This window comes from Prionailurus viverrinus, chromosome B2, assembly GCF_022837055.1.
Source record: "Prionailurus viverrinus isolate Anna chromosome B2, UM_Priviv_1.0, whole genome shotgun sequence".
Classification (NCBI taxonomy): domain Eukaryota; kingdom Metazoa; phylum Chordata; class Mammalia; order Carnivora; family Felidae; genus Prionailurus; species Prionailurus viverrinus.
In genome coordinates, this window is record NC_062565.1 from 36,659,260 (window position 1) to 36,675,759 (window position 16,500).

The 16,500-nt window shown below is 50.5% G+C and overlaps 1 pseudogene; it reads left to right on the top strand.

The window, feature by feature from the left end:
* The first annotated feature begins 10,087 nt into the window (after window positions 1–10,087).
* Window positions 10,088–10,619, top strand: LOC125165670 (60S ribosomal protein L21-like; annotated as a pseudogene).
* The last annotated feature ends 5,881 nt before the right edge of the window (window positions 10,620–16,500 follow it).

The window sequence follows — 16,500 nt, forward strand, 5'->3', positions numbered from 1 at the left end:
TTTCATGCGTGTGGGTAATAGGTTTGTGCATGACCCCTTGTTAGGTACTTGGGAGGCCAGGCTGGCTGGTCCAGTGGTTCCTAGGACTCCATCCCTACCTCACCATCTCCAGGCAGCCCTGTTCTGATCTCCCAGGGCTGGGAAGGGCTTGAGCTGTTGTGGGGAGGAGTGTGGATTTGTTGGGGGGCGGGGCGGGGGCCAGGGCTTTGGAAGGTTTGGGAGCAGGCAAGCCACAGGGTCAGATGTCAGAATCAGCTGACCCCCAGGTTAGGGGGAACTGTGGTCTTTGGCCCACCAGGCAGCAGAAGGAGGTCGGGAGCAGAGGGTCCCAGATTAGGAGGGGAGGGATCTGCTCCATGTGACACAGTGACCAAAAGGAAAGGGGATGTCACCAGGACACAGGTCCCAAAGGCAGAAGCTTGTGTACACCTTGTGAGCCCCATCGGGTGCCCTTCCAGCTCGGAGCCCTGGCTGTGGGGACCCTCATTCAACCCTTGGAATGTGCTTGGCACCAATTCCAGGTACTGGTGACCAAAAATAGTGCCTACTTCAGCTGTGGGGATGGGACAAAAGAACAGGATAAATGTATGCTACAAAATGGGAAAGGTGGCTAAGAAGCACAGGGCCTGTGGGCTTTTCTCTGAGATGGGGACCATCAAGGATTTGAGCCACAGGGGACACAGTCTCCCTGCCTGTGTGCAAGGGAGGAAGTGGGAGGCCAGGGAGGCTACTTGATATCAGGCAGTGGATGGTGGTGGCACAGAACTCGGGGGGCAAGAAGTCAGATTGTGAACTTGGGTTGAAAGTAGTGAAAACAGGAGATGCCAACAGATGGGCTGTGGGTGAGAGACAGGAGGACCTCAAGGCTCTGGCCAGAATGAAGGGCCAGAGGTGCCATTAATGAAGGACTCTGGTGGGAACACGGTGGGGTGGACACCACAGACTGGATGTCCGGGTGGAAATGTGGAGGGGACACCCGGTATACAGCTGCGGGCTCAGTGGAGACATCCTGACTAGAGATGAGCATTTGTAAGTTCTCGGCACACAGCCAGTACTTCAGGTCCCAGCCTGGTCACTGAGGGAGGAAAGGAGGTAGACTGAGGCTGTGCCAGGGACATTGTGGTATTGCAAGGTCCTGGGAGATGAGAAGAAGCTGCCAGCAGAAGGAGGAGACCCAGAGAGAGGGGAATCCTGATGAATTTCAAAGAGAAGGGAGTCCATGGGGGTGCTGCCTGGGCACCCAGCGGCCAGAGACCTGCCACCAGGGAAAAAGCTGGAAAGCCCCACTAGGGTTTTGCTGCACTTACAGCAGAGAAGGGAGCAGTAATGGAGTGGGTGTGGAGGCAGGAGAGAAGTACTGTTTATGCTGAGGGAATGATCCATCAGAGCAGGAGAGGTAGGGGGCGTAGGACGCAGGGGTAAGTCAAGAGTGGTGCCCAGAAGACGCAGTGCACAGGCGGGCAGGTGGAAGCTGTCTGTTCTGTTCGCTCATGCAAGTGGGAAGCAGGGTCATCAGGTGCAGGGAGATTGGATAAGGAGCAGGAAAGGTTTGATGGAGATGTTAAAGGTGGACTTCTACTGAAATGAAGTTTTAGCTCTAGGCCCCTCACTCACCAAGACCCCTTCTAAGTCCTGATGACCGGCCTTGGCAGTGAATCTGCCTCTGCCCACGGTTTTTTAAAATTTGCAAGGGTGAGATTCTGTAGCTGCAGTTGGTTAAAGCTGGTCTCTCTCCACTCCAACTTCCTCTTCTGTTGGGTGGTGCTGAGGTGATGTGGGCATTTTGGGGATTTGGCCAAGGTGAAGTCGAGTTGGGGACATATTTGGAGTGGGTAGGATGTATTTGTGTGGTTTGCTGTCACTTTGGTGTTTACTGGGTTATTGATGGTCTTCCTGGGGAGAAAGGATGGCTTTCAGAAGGACAGTTTGCTGCCGGCCATGCTGATCACCACGCTGACTAGAAGGAGGGGAGGCACGGAAGGGAGACAAGATTTGGAATGTTTGGGAGGCTCCTGGATGGCTCAGTCGGTTAAGCATCTGACTCTTAATTTCGGCCCGGGTCATGATCTCATGGTTTGTGAGTTTGAGCCCTTTGTTGAGCTCTGCATGGAAGGTATGGAGCCTGCTTGGGATTCTCTCTCTCTACCCCTCTCCCACTCGCGCACACGCTCGCACTCTCTCTCTCTCTCTCTCTCTCAAAATAAATAAACTTAAAAAAAAAATGTTTGGAGCCAGAGGCTAGTCTGTGGAAAATTCTTCCAGTCATTGGATGTGTAAATTTACAAGCACAAGACTTGATTCTCATCCATGCCTGCTCAAGATGGAAATCTCCGCTTGTTAGGAGCATGCTGGGCTGTGCGGCACATACAACTGTAAGTGCATGTGCCTTGTGCAGTGCAAAGCGTGTTAAAGATTAGCCTAGGAATTCCTGACATGCCCTGGAATCCTACACCTCACACGTGGAAGAAACCTAATGGTGGTTTCCTCACATTTGACAAAAGTTCCCAAAACTTATGTCCGTGCCAGTGTGAGTTGTGAAGAGGAAAGAAATGTGAAGTATCAGTAATTCAAAGTTTGATCAAGGGACGGAAGATTGAGGAATCTTTCTGCTCTTGAATGGCATCAGGAAATCATGCAAAGGGTGATCCGACAGCACAGAGCCCAAGCCTTATAGACGCGCAACACAGCCACTGAAACCATTGTGTTGGTTTTCTAGAATTCTTGATGTCTGGGTATGTGTCAACTTTGAAAAATGGGTGATTCGCTGTGATTTCTAATTCTTCATCTTTGAGCCTGACTTTATAGTCATATTCTTTATTCTTTTTCCTAAAGAGGGCCCCATAAAGGCTGGGAGAGAGTTGAAGGCATGAAATGGTGGCTTAGTTCCCAGCAAGACCTGAGAGGCCCCACAGCTCTTCCCCTGTGTCACAGGCCCAGATGAGGAGCTTGGGTCTGAATGTAAGTCGGCTAAATAGTTAAGCACTCGCTTGGGTCAGCCAACAGACTCTCCTGATGAGGAAGCAGTGTGCTGGTGTGAGCACCTTGTCATCCCACAGGCTGGCACTTTGAGTAGCACTGGATGAGAAATGTCATGAAGATACCAAGGAGCCCTTCCCCTTGAACATGTGCTGGCTGTGGAGACTTGCTTTTCTGATGACTAGCATATGGCAGGAGTGATGCTTCCTGGCTCCAGGCTAGATCTAAAAGGCATAGGATAAGACTTCCACTGGACTCTCTCTCACACATGTGCCTTGGGAGCCCAGGGCTGATAAGTGAGTCACATCCTCTGGGACAGTGATGATCAAAAAATGGAAAATAAGTGTTCGCAAGCATGTGGGGAAATGGGAACTTTCATCCATTGATGGTAGGAGTGTACAATAATATGGCCATTGTAGAAAACTGTTTGGTGGTTCCTCAAAAAGTTAAACTGAAATTACCATATGCCAGCAATTCCACTCCTTGGAATCCACCCCAAAGACTTGGAAGCAGGGACTCCAGCATGTGTGTGCACACACATGTTCACGACAGCTCTATTCACAATAGCTGAAAGGTAGAGACACAGCCCAGGTATTCACTAGAAGATGAACAGGAAAACAAAAGGTGGTATAGCCATACAATTCGGCCACAAGAAGAAATCAAATACACATGCTACAATGTGGACAAACCTTGAAAACATTATGCTAAGTACAACAAGCCAGTCACAAAAGATCACATGTTACATGATTCTGTTTAGGTAAAATGTCAGAATGGGCAAATTCATAGAGACTGAAAGCAGGTGGGTGGTTACTAGGGGTTGGGGGGAGAGGAGAATGGGCACTTAATGGGTATGGGTTTCCTTTTGGGGTGATAAAAATGTTCTGGACTTAGAGGTGCTGTTTGTACAACATTGCAAATATACTAAATGCTACTGAATTGTTCATTTAAAATGGTGGGTTTTATGTTATGTGAATCTCACCGCAATTAAAAAAAAGCCTGGCTGCCCCAAAGCCGGTGTACTGGAGAGACCATGTGGAGAGCCCAGGATGAGAGAGGGAAGTCCAGGAGCCCAGCTGTCTGAGTCCCCAGGGCACTCGTCAGATACGTGGGGAATGAGCAAGTCTTCAGATGAGCTGGTCCAGCCTTTCTGTCTGACCCAAATGATACCAAGGGGAACAGAGATGGCTGTCTTCACTGAGCCCTTAGCAAACTGGAGATTTGTGATCAAAATAAGTGGTTTAGGCCACTAGGTCCTGGGAGGGTTGGTCTGCAGTAATGTGAGCTGAGCAGGTGATGTCCGACAATTGCAGGGAGTCCCCAGCCCCCTGGGCATCACAATGGCAAGTGGGTTCAGCCAGCCAGGTTCTTGGAGGGTGGCACTGGGGATCAGAGGTGGTAGTGCCAAGCAAGGACAGCGGAGCACCGTGGACCAGACAGCTGGTGGGGGGTTAGATGAGGGGTGAGGGCACCCCAGGGTAACCAGGAACAAGTGTGTGGTGGCAGCCGTCACGATGGACTCAAGCAGGTGCTGATGAAGCAGTGGATTCTGGCACCTTCACTGAGCTCCTCAATAGTGACCGACCATCCCCTCCCAAGTTTGCCTGATCAGCCCCAGTGGCAGTGGGGGTAGCCCTGACCCCAGGAGGCAGGACACAGATCTTGTCCAGCTGGGCCTCTCCCAAGTGCCTCTCTGCCAAGGGACCCCCTCCCTCTGGCCTGCTCCTTTGCTGGGGAATGTGGAAGATTTCTCCATCCTGGACACTCCCCTAGGGGCTCACAGAAGTCCTTGAGAATAATCTGTGGAGCTTTTACAAAAATTTCCATGCCCAAATCCATCCAAGACCAGGTCAACCAGAATGTGTCAGGTAAGCATGGCCATAGATGTTTGTTGAAAGCTCCCGAGGCCGTTCTGGGGTGCAGTTAGATTGAGGCCGCTGCTCAAACGCAGCAGCATCCTGCCCCATTCTTTTTTTTTTTTTCCAATATATGAAATTTATTGTCAAATTGGTTTCCATACAACACCCAGTGCTCATCCCAACCGGTGCCCTCCTCAATGCCCATCACCCACCCTCCCCTCCCTCCCACCCCCCATCAACCCTCAGTTCTCAGTTTTTAAGAGAACTGCTTTGGCTCTCTCCCACTCTAACCTTTTTTTTTTTTTCCTTCCCCTCCTCCATGGGTTTCTGTTAAGTTTCTCAGGATCCACATAAGAGTGAACATATATGGTATCTGTCTTTCTCTGGGTATGGCTTATTTCACTTAGCATCACACTCTCCAGTTCCATCCACGTTGCTACAAAGGGCCATATTTCGTTCTTTCTCATTGCCATGTAGTACTCCATTGTGTATATAAACCACAATTTCTTTATCCATTCATCAGTTGATGGACATTTAGGCTCTTTCCATAATTTGGCTATTGTTGAGAGTGCTGCTATGAATATTGGGGTACAAGTGCCCCTAAGCATCAGTACTCCTGTATCCCTTGGGTAAATTCCTAGCAGCGGTATTGCTGGGTCATAGGGTAGGTCTATTTTTAATTTTCTGAGGAACCTCCACACTGCTTTCCAGAGCGGCTGCACCAATTTGCATTCCCACCAACAGTGCAAGAGGGTTCCCGTTTCTCCACATCCTCGCCAGCATCTATAGTCTCCTGATTTGTTCATTTTGGCCACTCTGACTGGTGTGAGGTGATATCTGAGTGTGGTTTTGATTTCTATTTCCCTGATAAGGAGCGACGTTGAGCATCTTTTCATGTGCCTGTTGGCCATCTGGATGTCTTCTTTAGAGAAGTGTCTATTCATGTTTTCTGCCCATTTCTTCACTGGGTTATTTGTTTTTCAGATGTGGAGTTTGGTGAGCTCTTTATACATTTTGGATACTAGCCCTTTGTCCGATATGTCATTTGCAAATATCTTTTCCCATTCCGTTGGTTGCCTTTTAGTTTTGTTGGTTGTTTCCTTTGCTGTCATCCTGCCCCATTCTAAGAGGGCACAGAGAGTGAGTGTATTTTGTAACCATCAAAACACTAATTCTCAAAGTGGTGTACCCCAGCTAACAACTCTCTCAATTTGCAGATTAAAAAGGTACTGGGGTGGGGACACCGGCCTGGCAGTAGGTGGAGTGTGCGACTCGATCTTGAGGCTGTGAGTTTGAGCCCCATGTTGGATGTAGAGACTACTTAAAAATAAAATCTAAAAAAAAAAGTACTGGGTGGATTTCTTCAAAAATGTCTTCCCATTTTTTGCCCTTTAAACTTTGGAGCCTGTAGAAGATAAGCAACAGCATGTGACACAGGACATCGGACTCTGCCCCAAACAGCAGTGTGCTTTTCTTCTGTGGGCATCTGTTGGGTTCTAAACAGATCACCCATGAGCACCTCCTCCTCAGAGGTGTGGGCAGGACCAGGGGCAAACCACTGACCTTGAGCAGCCGTGTGGGGAAACCCCAGCAGGTGAGCCAATGGCACCAGGGTTTTAGGCTGTTGGGGTGGCACACCCTAGCTGGGGTGGGCCCTTTGATGGAAACAGAAGGAGACATCTTAACAATGCTGCAGATGCCAACCAGGCCCAGGAGACAGCACTCGCTGGTTAGGTGCCCCAGATCCCGCAGGGCAGGGATGACACAGACTCAGGAGGGACGTGGTGGCCTGGATACTCCTGACAGCTGGGCTGACTGGAACCAGGCATTGACTTACCTCTGCTGCACCTGATGATGCCTTGAGGCCACAGGAAGAGCACCCAGAAGCCCCCCAGCCTCCCCGGCAGTGGATCACTGGTGTGGAAATGCAGGATGCAAGACCGGTGCTGCTCCCTGTAAACCTGACCAGGTGGAAGGCCTGAACACGGAGGAGCCAGGGCCCCCGGACAAAGGAATTTGTCATCTTGGAGCCTGTTGTGATCGGGAAAGGTCCTGCCCGGCATTAACCAAGGATCAAAGCCAAACGGGTTTAAAAAGCAAGAGGAAAGTGATGTCATGGCCAGAGAATATTATTGGGAAAAGAGTTTACAAAGGATGTGACGTAAAATTGTGTCGGAATCCCACTAAGGGAAAAAAGAGCCAGGGCCTCTGTGGAACCATGCCGTCTCCAAGTCTGGAGCATCGTAGACCAACATGTGTCTCCTGTTCTCACCAGAGGCCCCGCCCAGGTAGGGTCTGTTACCCTATCCCCCCAAAACCCCTATGTTCCCATCAGGTTCTCCTGCTTGGCTTTCCCCTTGTGGCTGTTCAAGGTCAATGTTTGCCCCTGGCCCCGCCCACTAACCCCCAGGATCACACCCCTGAGGGAGAGGTGCTCAAGATGCTCTGGGCTCATGTTTCCAAAGGGCACCGAGAGGCATCTCCAAGGAGAGTATCAGATCGGGGAGCTGAGGCCTGGGGACTATGTGCCTATGAAGTACAGCGCAGAACTATGTCTGGAGCAAGAGAAATGCAGACCGGGCCACCACATTAGGCCAACAGGTAATCACAACAGCTGGCATCTATGACACACCTACTTGGAGCCAGGTGCTGTCCCAGGAGACTGTCACACACTGATGTCACCCTCCCCAGTTGTATGGAATGTCACTCTCGGCTGGGAGAGGTGAGGTGACGGCGATTGTCTGCCTGAGGTCCCGGCTGCTTCTCTCCAGAACAACAGCAGCTGCTGGACACTGCGTGGGGCCCCAGCAGGAGGACCCAGCACATCCCCTTCTGTCCCCATGCTTTATGCAGAACGTGCCAGCAGAGCCATGACCACTTGAAGACTCGCTGTGTGTGTCATTCTGAATGCCCTCCGTTTGTGGTGTATCTTGTTCTGTGTGTCAAGGTCAAATCAAGCTCATTGTTTTAGGCAATCCCTCTGTTGCTGATCTTTCACCGTTCCCTGAGTTTCTCAAATCTCCTCCTGGTTTTCCACTCTGGTTATTTTTATTTTCAAACTCTGTATCTTTTTGGTCATTGCTTGTGATTTAGAGGAAGGGGGAGGCAGTGTGTGCTCATTTTGCCTTACTGCACACGCTAAATTTTAGTCAAGACAGCCAGATTGTACTCCAAATAGCAGTCTGCCATCTTGAATTCAAAGTCCAGGATCTTTAAAATTTAAATAGATGAGACCTGTAGAACATACTGGAAGCTTTGCAGTCCCAGACAGGTGAAGGGACAGAAAATGTGTGGCCACTTCAAAAGGGTTCATCCTAAGAAGTCCTGGGCAAGTGTGTCCTGGGTGCAGCTATTGTAAGATAACCATTGGTCACTGGTGGAAAAATATTGTCAGCGGAAGAAGAACTAAGACTGTCAGAGGTAGGCAAATGCTGTGCTTGAAGTCTGATGCCAGTCCTTAGTGAAATGAAGGAAGAGTGTATTAGGTAAACATTGAGAAAGGAAAGTGGGGACCCCAGGTGCCCACACATGAGTTCATAGCCTCAGGCACTGTCTCAGAAGTGGTCAGTTCCAGAAAAGAAGCCCAGAGAACCAGATACCATCAGAATCAGGCACCCCACCCCCAATTCCATCAGTCCTCAGCCCTCTTCTTTTCTTGAACCCTCAGGGGATTTGACACACCGATCTGCCCTCACTTGGGCTATCACCACCAGGTGTTCAGACACAGGGTCTCCTGGTCCCTCAGCACCTTTGCTGCTCCTTCTCACCTCCTCAGGCTCTATCCACTGGGAGCTCCAGGGCTCAGCTCAGGACCCGTCTCTTCCCTGCTTGGTGATCTCGTCCCAGTTACCTGAACACTGGTGATGACACCTTTCTCCCCAGCTGACACCTCAGCCCTTGGCTCGGGGCTCAGGTTCCCAGGGGCTCGCACATCTAGTTCAGTGTTCCTCCAAGCCAGGGTGGGTTGTCAGCACTGTAGCAATGGATGCTTGAGAATGCAGATCCTTGGGCCATGACAGCCCTGGAGTCCAGACCTGTAGGTCGCAGGTGTGGTCGTGGACACGTTATCAAGTTCCCGGGGGATTGATCTGTGCTGTGGTCTAAGGACTGCTTCTAGTACTCATCTCAAACTTCTAGAAAAAAAACCGACGCTCTTTCCTGGTACAACCATGACAGACTTTCCACACCACTCTCAGAGAAAACAGAAACCCAGCACCCTGAGCTAAACTGAAATTAACAGGGCCATCCTGACATGTTCTGGTTCCCATAACAATACAGTCTTGAATAGTTCCTGCAAACCAATACTGAGTTAAAGCAGTATTATCCCTAACTTCTGCTGAGCTGATGTACCAAGGTAAATTGTGACCTTGAGGACTAGGGATAAGTGAGAAGTAGCTCCTTTTCCGTCACAGACAGATGAGTATGAACTTGAACACCTTGTAAAGTCTGTATGGTTTTCCTTAAACACGTGTTGGGTTTGTGTTTGTTGAGCAGGTCCTTGAGAAGTTCAGCTTCCTTGCCTTCTCTCTGGACAAACCCAGCATGTCCCAAGCAGGCTCCCCCCATCCCTGGTTCTGTGAAGGCCACCCCACTTGGAGTCTACCTTGACTCTGTGGTGTCTCTCACCGCACCCACCTACAAATCCTGCCTGCCCCAGCCCCTGAAGCTCAGCGGGCCCAGACAGCACCCCCTCTCCCCAGATTTCTACAACAGCCCTCACCCCTACTGCTCTGTCCCTTCTCCCTACAGGAATTCTCCAGTCAGGAAGCCAGTGAGCCTGTTAAAGTGTGAGTCAGACCAGGGCCCTCCTCTGCTCAGAAACTTCCACCGGCTCCACGACTTAGAGAAGAACCCAATGTTCTCTAAGGATCCCAGGGCCCTCCCCTGCCCACTGGACCTGTCACACTGGACCTCACGTCCCACCCCTGCCTCTCACTAGTCCCCACCACACCAACCATGCTGAAAGGCAGGGCCCTCCCTTTTGCTCTCTCTCCTCCTGGAAAGAACCACCCCCCACTCCCCACTTCCCTGGGCCTCAGTCTTTGTCCCTTGTCCCCAGGGCTTTGAAAGCTGCTCTGGTTTCTACCTGGGCAACCACTTCTAGCCCTCTCCTTCACATGAGCACACAGGCGTGAGCCACATTTACACTCGTGTATGTTGTCTCTTGTCTGTCACCTTCCTCTGGAATGTAAGTGCCATGAAGGCAGGCCATTGGCCTGTTTTGTCCTCTTTGATCGTTGCTACATACCCAGCACTTAGAAAACGACCTGAGCTGCCTTTCAGCTGGAACCGCCATCTTCCAGTAATTCACCAAAATGACCAACACAAAGGGAAAGAGGAGAGGTACTCGCTATATGTTCTCTAGGCCTTTTAGAAAACATGGAGTTGTTCCTTTAGGAACATACACGCAAATCTACAAGAAAGGTGATATTGTACACATCAAGGGAATGGGCACTGTTCAAAAAGGAATGCCCCACAAATGTTACCCAGGCAAAACTGGAAGAGTCTGCAATGTTACCCAGCATGCTGTTGGCATTATTGTAAACAAACAAGGGCAAGATTCTTGCCAAGAGAATTCATGTATATGTTGAGCACGTTAAGCAAAGAGCTGAGACAGCTTCCTGAAGCATGTGAAGGAAAATGATCAGAAAAAGAAGGAAGCCAAGGAGAAAGGTACTTGGGTTCAACTGAAGCACCAGCCTGCCCCACCCAGAGAAGCACACTTTGTGAGAACCAGTGGAAAGGAGCCTGAGCTGGGAACCCATTCTCTATGAATTAATAGCATGATAAATGTAAAAAAAATAAAAGACTTTTCAAGACTGTAAAAATGTTTCTTTTAATTGAGTACCAGCTTGGTATCTTCTCCCCCGAAGAAGTATTTAAAGCAAACTTTAACTGTGTCCAGATTCATTGGGTGATGGCTTTATTCAAATTTTGTGGGTTTTGAGACACCTGGATGACTCAGTTAAGCATCTGACTTTGGCTCAGGTCATGATCTTGCAGTTTGAGCCCCGAGTCAGGCCCTGTGCTGACAGCTCAGAGCCTGGAGCCTGCTTTGGATTCTGTGTCACCCTCTCTCTCTGCCCTCCCCTGCTCGTGCTCTGTCACTGTCTCAAAAATAAACATTAAAAAAAAATATGTGATGGGGTTTTTTTTGCTGAAAGATGTGAAGTGGTTTATTGTACAATATACTCAATTTATTAGGAACTGCCAGATAGTACTTACAAAATATTTAATTGTAGTTTGAAAATAGTCCCTCTAAATCACTAAGAAAAAAGAATTTTAAAAAACAGATGAAAGGTTATCTGTTGAGATTGCATTTAAGCACGGAAAGTTGAGTACTTGTATCAGGTCTTTTTTCTTTTTTTAATTTTTTTTTTTTTTAAATTTTTTTTTTCAACGTTTATTTATTTTTGGGACAGAGAGAGACAGAGCATGAACAGGGGAGGGGCAGAGAGAGAGGGAGACACAGAATCGGAAACAGGCTCCAGGCTCTGAGCCATCAGCCCAGAGCCCGACGTGGGGCTCGAACTCACGGACCGCGAGATCGTGACCTGGCTGAAGTCGGACGCTTAACCGACTGTGCCACCCAGGCGCCCCTTAATTTTTTTTTTAACATTTATTTATTTTTGAGAGACAGAGACAGAGCATGAGTGGGGAAGGGGCAGAGAGAGAAGGAGACACATTATCCGAAGCAGGCTCCAGGCTCTGAGCTGTCAGCACAGAGCCTGACGCGGGGCTCGGGGCTCAGGGCTCGAACTCACAAACTGTGAGATCATGACCTGAGCGGAAGTCAGACGCTCAATTGACTGAGCCACCCAGGCAGCCCTGTATCAGGTCTTAAATAGCTATGTTTTAAGGATAAAGAACTTCCTTTTGAAGCCTATTACTTAAAAAGATTGTTTAAGCACTCTGGTTCCTACTAAATTGTTTTCCCTGTCATTTCCTGTTAAGTGTTTTTCTATGTGGTGTTAGGAAAAATTTATTTATTGGAAATGCTCTTTGTTGGCCCAGGTCCTTTGCACTTGCCTTTGCCGGAGACTACCTACACTTTCTAAAGTTGGTGAATTTCTGATTGTCCTTTGTTCACCTTGCAGGTCATAAGTGAACCTTCCCTGATGCATTTAAAAAAAAATTTTTTTTAACGTTTATTCATTTTTGAGACAGAGCATGAATAGGGGAAGGTCAGAGAGAGAGGGAGACACAGAATCTGAAACAGGCTCCAGGTTCTGAGCTGTCAGCACAGAGCATGACGCGGGGCTCCAACTCATGGACCGCGAGATCATGACCTGAGCCGAAGTTGGACGCCCAACTGACTGAGCCACCCAAGTGCCCCTCCCTGATGCATTTTAAGGAGAGAAATGAAACTGTTGGAATCAAAGGAGAAAGTCTGGTTTGGGATGATAGAATTAAATCCCTTATATCTGTTACCACAGGAAAAAAACAAAAACGACTTGAGCTTGGTGGTGTTCACAGGCTGAGGGGACTGGGGGAGCAGCTGCTTGGTGAACCCCAATGCTCTCTGGGGGGGGTTTGTCTTGTTCAATACATCAAAGGATTGTTGGAAATGCTGTCAGTGCTAGACGATCAAAAACTAGGAGGGTTCACTCACATGATGGTGCCTAAATCAAGTTTAAAAATGGTCTTGACAGTAAGTTCCAGTGCTCAGCTAAAACCACCGGATGGAAGTTGGCAAAGAGAAATGTCAAGTCCTGAGTTTAGGTTCAGAAAAGAAACTACGTTAGCAGTAGCACAGCTGCCCGATTTAAGTGAAAAGGGCTCAGTGTGAGCTCAAGGTGAGACGTGGCCAAGTGCAGGCTTGCGTTCTGCACGTGGAGTCAGGACTCCGCCTCCACGCATGGAGTCAGGGCCCACTGCCTCCTGTGGAGTTAGGTCCTCTGGCGCTTGGAGTCACACCCCCGCCCCAGCGTGTGGAGTCTAGGCCCCGCCCCCTGGCACGTGGAGTGAGGGCCCCGCCCTCTGGCGCTTGGCGTCGGGGCTCCCAGGTGCATGGAGTCTTAGCCCTGCCTCCGGGCGTGGAGTCTCGAGTCTCGCCGGGTCCCCACGCATGGAGCCTAGGCCCCGCCCCCAGGCGCGTGGAGTTAGGCCAAGCAGGCAGCAACGGAGCTGCAGGAACGTCACCGTCACTTGCAGGCGTCATGCGGGGGCCACATGCAAGGACAAGGCGCTGAGTGAGAGCGAGCTGAGGGTCGAGACACCCACAGGGGAGCACCTGTGAGCCGGTCGTACAGGAGAAGAGAGAAAAGGATGGCAGCTGGACTGACCAGGGCCGCAGAAACAACGAGGGAACCAGGCCTGGGCTCAAGGTGATGGAATTTTCTCTTCACCAGAACTGGGATGGAACAGGCACTGCAGGGGCTGAGAGGGCTCACAGGGGCCTGGAAAGGGTTTCCCGGGCCGTCCCTGCTCAGAGAAAGCTCCAGGGAGTGTGGTCACAGGGCGAGTCCTGGAACTGCATGTAGGGGCCCCACCCAAGCGGACAGCGCTGACTCCGGAGATGTCTGTCCCCTCCCTCCCAGAGGCATGGAAAACAAGGGAGGCCCTGGGGCTGGCAGAGGCGCTGAGGGGAGAGGGACGAGGGAAGACAGACACAGGCAGCCATCACTTTATTTTTAAGAGGAAACGCACAGCAGCAGGCTCACAGACAGGACCTTCCGGGTGTTTTGAACTCATACATTTGGTATATTGGCTAACCTAGGTATCTCTGCAAAATGAGGAAGAGGCTGCATCCTGTTCACAAATTAATGCTTATTCTAAACAGCAACCTGCCCTTTGGGCTTTTTTAGAACTTTGGACGGAGCTCCTGGAGTCCTCCATAGATGGCTGAGAAGGGCTGTTCCCACCCCAGGTCCAGCATGAGCCCCCCACATCCCGGAGGCCTGGGAAGGGGGATGGGGGCCGCGCCCACCAACCTCTGCAGCCCAGAAACCTGAAGGGGGTGGAGGGTCATGGTGTCTGGTAAATTCAGGGTATACACAAGTTTGGCAAGAGTAGCTCAGAGGTCAAGCCGCATGCCAGCCCCGGAACATCACCCTCTCCACAGTCCCCTGGAAGCTGAGTCCCAGGCCCACCGCACCTCTGGCCTTTCCAGGTGCTGTGCTGGGGTGGCCTCAGGACCTTAGTTTCGGGGGAGGTTTCTGTTCCTCAGAGTGGGCACTGCCTCCCAGAAGGTCACTCTGGAAGGGAGCCCCGAGAACTGAGCTGCCCTCCAGGGGAGTGAGTCCAGGAGAGGCAGTGCCCCAGGGCTGTGGTCAGTAGGCTCTGTGCCCTGCTGTCCTTGCCTATAAGCTTCTCAGATCTCACGGTCAGTGCGTGGCGCCGTGGATGGGGGTGTGGGCCGCTGAAAGCGAGACCCAACTGCTTGGGACAGGTCTCGGAGGGAGCATCATCAGGCCCCAGTGGAAGGAGATGTGGATGGGGACTAACCCTGACCCCGGGGCTGGAAGCAGCCATGGGAGGACCAGCCTGTCCCTGCCCCCTGGACAGCAAGCAGAGGCCACCGCCCCCAGCGATGTGTGTGTCCATCTGGGTCAGGTGCCCTGTCTTGGGCCACAAACCCCGGGGTTCATGTGACAGGATGAGACTATTTGGTGATGGATGGGTGGACAGAAGCATTGCCAGTGTTCCCAGGGCATCCATGGAAACCCAAGCCCCAGAGCCCAGATCCCCATCCTAAAAGCCCCTCAGACCTGCTGTTCGGGGTAGCGCTGCCCCACCCTCATTCTGTACAGAGCTGGGGCCTCCCTCCCACCTCTAGATGGGATGGAGCCGCTCTCCGCAAGTTCTCAAAGTTGGCATTCTTCAGCTGTCCCAGCCCAGTGACAGCCAGTGACAGCTGAGGAGACAAAAGCAGAGACAGGTGTAGGCTGCTGCCTCCTCTGCCTCCCCCTGCTCCCCCCTCTCAGGGCTATAAATACTCAGGATGCAAATGGTAAATGCTCTAGATGTTCATTATAAATTATAGGTGGATGATTGTGAATCTTTAGGCCATGAGGCCCCTTGGGGGAATATTTCAGTTCTTTTAAAAAAAAGAAGAAACTAACCTGATGGTCTAGGAGGTCCCCTTCATAGCCTGGCTTCTGTCTGGGAGAGGCCAGGGTATGGGGAAGGATGACTGGGGGTGGGGCAGGGGGCACTACCGCCCCTCAGTGAGTCAATCACAGAGGAAACGAATGACCTGGCTCAGGTCAAGGGTGACTCTGAGCCAGACGAGAGGGAGGGCACCTTTGTCCCTACTGTTAGGTTGCAATGTTATTCCATGAGCATTATTACTTTACTGATATATTTTTTGTAATTAGAGCACACGAGCCGAGAGAGGGGTGGAGGGAGAGAAAATCCCAAGCAGGCTCCATGCTCTGCGCAGAGGCGGATGCTCAACCCACTGAGCCACCCGGGTGCCCCTTTAATGTTTTTTAACCATTTAAGAGACCAGTGATATTCAAAAAGTGTGTGTTGTCGGGGTGGGCGGGGGAGCTCTTCTATGCTTGTTCCACACTCCTGCCACGGAGACAGGTTCTGCCTGCATCCTTCCGGCAGGAAGTCCTGCCTAAGGGATGTGGGGGTGTGTGGTGGGGGAGCTCGCAGTCATCTGAACAGACCCTGTCTGCAGAGGCAGGAGGCACAGGGCCCTGCCAGCCAGTCTGATGGAAACCAGCAGAATCACCATGTCCTTTCCCACGACACTGCACAGGGGTCAGGCCGAGGCATATGGGAAGCTGGTCCTATCCTCCAACCCAACCCTTCTCCATGTATGCTCTCCTACCACTGGGGCTTCTAGAATCCTGTTCAGTAATTGGGGGTGACCAGTCACCTTCCAGGAGGAGAAAGAGTCCCAGTTGTCCTGCATGGTGTCTAAACCATTCCCTTCTCCTTTTCCAGAAACTCCTGAGCAAACACCAGGCACTGGGATGACTTCTAATTTAATATTATAATAATAAAACCCACGGTGGTACAGAACCATGAGCTGCATTTTAAATTCCTAGGGCCACTAATGAGCACTGAACTCCTGCTGGAGCTGTTGTCAGGACAAACACACAGAATCGATGGCTGTGGCCGCAAAAATAAATGGAGCATGGCCTACGCCCGCCGCAGCCATCACCAGCGACGGCCACCCTGACCTCGCAGCATCCAGAGGAACCGACCACCTGCACAGAAGGCAGGATTAAAAGGTAACACCAAAATGCAAACGCTAATGAGGAGAAACTCCTGGAAGGAGAAGTTTAATTTTCTTTTCCTCTTTTCACACCATTCTTCCCTGTCCGAAGGGAGGTTCTTGATCGAAGCCTGCGGTGGGGCATGTCTGCTCCCTCTATTACCCAGTGGCCCTGGCACACACCATGCTCTCCTTTTTATTGCAGATGATACCTTACTTTGTTTTCTTTTCCAAGTCTCTATCTAGAAAGAATAAGTGATTACAATTTTGTTATCTTCTAAAAAAAAAAAAGGTGAAGTTGATGGTTCAGATCCATCTGCACAGCGATTTGACAATTGGGGTGACAGTATAACTACAGAGCAATTTTTTGCACAATTGAGAACTCTTTTTTTTTTTTTTTTTTTGGCCAAGGAATCAGTCTAACAAACACATCCTACTCTTGCTGAAAATAATTTCTTTTCCCAACTCTTCTAGGAATAAAACACTTTTAATGTA